Below are 4,119 nucleotides of genomic sequence, written 5' to 3'. Positions count from 1 at the left end.
ATGATAATTTGCACCAAAATCTTTTGCTCCCTTTTCTCATAACTTGAGGAGAAGCCTATGAATTTGTGTGGAGCAAGGAGTGCTCACGGATATTGCATGCTTGGCATACACGTGCACGCGCGTACATTGAAAACTGTTGGCTAAAAGTAATTTTAATGCACGAATGGCCGGTTAATTGATTAACTGTATATTAAGCTAGCTCAAGTTTACTATGAACGTCAGAACGTGTACGTGGGTGCAACTGCACTGCATGGCCATGCAAGTTTGAGAAGGGTGTACGTACACGGAGCAGCCCATCGGTTGTACGAGAGCGCACCGGTTGATCTGGTGATTACACTAGCATTGCATGCATGTAAAGACCCACGTACTGGCTGGGGTCGCACGTAATGCTAATACGAATCCCAAATACTCAATCGTGCAGCTGCGCTCAATGGACGTCGCGAGCGCACACTCATGGATCGAATGATGCAATAAACTGCTTCCAGATTTGGTAAACTGTCCATTCACTTATTCTATATATATATGGAAAGATTCTTCAGTTATAGTGCGTTGATTTTTCTTCACCTCGTCCGATCAATCGTGTCAACTCAGCGATGACTTAACGTGCATTAATTTTGGTACAAGAAAATTCAAAAAACTAGAACTTTCACACTATGTGTCCAAATGATGATCCGTTTTCACCGCTGAATTCCTTGTGACGAACTCTTCAAAAGTAGATCCCATGTGAATATGTTTTAATGATTTTTTTTCTAAAAAGCAACTTTAATGCTAGATGAGGCAAGTTTAGTGCTAAAGATGAGCAACTTCGATGCTAGAAGAATTGCACCATGTGTATAAGTAAATTCGCGTAGTAGCCTCCTACTTCGTTGTGTGCAATAGGTAATAGGTGGTTACATAGTTCGTTGCCTACCATATAGTGAAAGTTGTTCACCGTTAAGTGGGAAGTCTTCTAACATGGTTTTCTAGTTGTCTGCCTCCAAAATCAAGTTGCCTACATCGCTACGAAGCTTCCCGCAAGTGATCCATAACTGCCTAAAATTATGAAAGTTCTCCATCAGGGGACCTAAGTTGTCAACACTACTGAGCGTATGGTTGTTGGCTAGTCAGGTCGCGGTGTTAGATGAGAAGTTGCATAGGGGGTTATCAGAAGTTTCATACCGGGGCGGATTAGACAATTGCCTACAAACCTATGCAAATCCTTAATTTTTGGTCGAGTTGCCTACAAAATTATTGAAATCTTCATATATAATGATGGAAAACACATATGAGTTGGCTAATCAGGTCGCGACGAGCTTTTCAAAACTAAACTCCACATGAATATGTTTTTTTAATATTTTTAAAAGCAACTTTGATGCTAGATGAGGCAACTTTAGTGCTAAACAGAAGCAACAATAAGCATCTAACTGATGATACAAAACAACTTCGAAACAAAGGTATATAACATCACAATTTTCCTTCTACCAGAGGCAACTTTAGTGCTAAAAGCAGGCAACTTCACTACATTCTATGTCCTAATTATTTTTTTCTAATTTTCTCCTAACTTCCTCGCCAGTACCTCTAATTTGCCTATTGTTCACGCTAGTATGTCGTTGTTTCTAAATTGCCTATAATACTATGAAGTCATCTATCGTTGATGCTTTTGTGTCTACTATTGCTAGTTATGGTAGGCAACATGATGATGAATCTTAGCCACTTCAGAGTGTTTGTAGGCAACTTAGAAAACAATGATAAATAACTTCATTGTATTGTAGGCAACTATTTTGAAAGTTAGGCAATTGTGCAACAATTGTAGGCAACTAATTAACAATAGCAGGCAACTATACATCAATGGTAGGTAATGTATAGGATGTATAGGCAATTGAACATCAAGTGTAGGAACTAACAATCAACAATAGGCAATTGAGCAGTCATGATACGCAAGTTGGAATAATGTTAGCAAAATTCACAAATACACACAGTGCAATGAATTCGCTTTGTATGTAGCACTAAAGTTGCCTTATGTTCTATGTGATTTTTCTCATTTTTTTACGCAAACCAACCTAATAGTCAGTCCTACTAGGCCAAAAAGAAAAATCGCTTCCCTATAGCACTATAGTTGCCTCCGTTGCACCCAAAATTGCCCTTGAAAAAAGTTTGACGAAACCTACTCATATAGGATCTAGTTCTGAAGAACTCGTCATGACAAACCTGACAGTGAAAACGGAATTGAATCCCAATCCTAGTTGGACTAGGACTCCCCGAGGGGGAAAGAGAGAGAGGGCGGCCGGCCACTTCTCCTAGTCCTAATAGGACTAGGGGAGGGGGGAGGCGCGGGGCCACCTTGGGCTGCCCCTTTCTCCTTTCCACTAAAGCCCATTAAGGCCTATATGGCTCCCGGGGGGTTCCGGTAACCTCCCGGTACTCCGGTAAAATCCCGATTTCACCCTGTACACTTCCGATATCCAAATATATGCTTCCAATATATCAATCTTTATGTCTCGACCATTTCGAGACTCCTCGTCATGTCCATGATCACATCCGGGACTCTGAACTAACTTTGGTACATCAAAATGCATAAACTCAAAATTACTGTCATCGTAACGTTAAGCGTGCGGACCCTACGGTTCGAGAACAATGTAGACATGAATGAGACACATCTCCGGTCAATAACCAATAGCGTGACCTGGATGCCCATATTGGCTCCTACATATTCTACGAAGATCTTTATCGGTCAGACCGCATAACAACATACGTTGTTCCCTTTGTCATCGGTATGTTACTTGCCCGAGATTCGATCGTCGGTATCCAATACCTAGTTCAATCTCGTTACTGGCAAGTCTCTTTACTCGTTCCGTAATACATCATCCCGCAACTAACTCATTAGTTGCAATGCTTGCAAGGCTTAAGTGATGTGCATTACCGAGAGGGCCCAGAGATACCTCTCCGACAATCGGAGTGACAAATCCTAATCTCGAAATACGCCAACCCAACATGTACCTTTGGAGACACCTGTAGAGCTCCTTTATAATCACCCAGTTACGTTGTGATGTTTGGTAGCACACAAAGTATTCCTCCGGCAAACGGGAGTTGCATAATCTCATAGTCATAGGAACATGTATAAGTCATGAAGAAAGCAATAGCAACATACTAAACGATTGGGTGCTAAGCTAATGGAATGGGTCATGTCAATCAGATCATTCATCTAATGATGTGATCCCATTAATCAAATAACAACTCTTTGTCCATGGTTGGGAAACATAACCATCTTTGATTAACGAGCTAGTCAAGTAAAGGCATACTAGTGACACTCTGTTTGTCTATGTATTCACACATGTATTATGTTTCCGGTTAATACAATTCTAGCATGAATAATAAACATTTATTATGAAATAAGGAAATAAATAATAACTTTATTATTGCCTCTAGGGCATATTTCATTCAGTCTCCCACTTGCACTAGAGTCAATAATCTAGTTCACATCGTCATGTGATTTAACAGCAATAGTTCACATCACCATGTGATTAACACCCATAGTTCACATCTCTATGTGACCAACACCCAAAGGGTTTACTGGATTCAGTAATCTAGTTCACATCGCTATGTGATTAACACCCAAAGAGTACTAAGGTGTGATCATGTTTTGCTTGTGAGAGAATCTTAGTCAACGGGTCTGCCACATTCAGATCCGCATGTATTTTGCAAATTTCTATGTCAACAATGCTCTGCATGGAGCTACTCTAGCTAATTGCTCCCACCTTCAATATGTATCTAGACCGAGACTTAGTGTCATCTAGATTAGTGTCAAAACTTGCATCGGCGTAACCCTTTACGACGAACCTTTTTTCACTTCCATAATCGAGAAACATATCCTTATTCCACTAAGGATAATTTTGACCGCTGTCCAGTGATCTACTCCTAGATCACTATTGTACTCCCTTGCCAAACTCAGTGGTATGGTATACAATAGATCTGCTACACAGTATGACATACTTTATAGAACCTATGACCAAGGAATAGGGAATGACATTCATTCTCTTTCTATCTTCTGCCGTGGTCGGGCTTTGAGTCTTACTCAATTTCACACCTTGTAACATAGGCAAGAAACTCTTTCTTTAACTGTTCCATTTTGAACTATTTCAA

The sequence above is a fragment of the Triticum urartu genome, chromosome 7 (genome assembly GCF_003073215.2).
Source record: "Triticum urartu cultivar G1812 chromosome 7, Tu2.1, whole genome shotgun sequence".
Lineage (NCBI taxonomy): Eukaryota > Viridiplantae > Streptophyta > Magnoliopsida > Poales > Poaceae > Triticum > Triticum urartu.
This window is presented reverse-complemented; position numbering follows the sequence as displayed.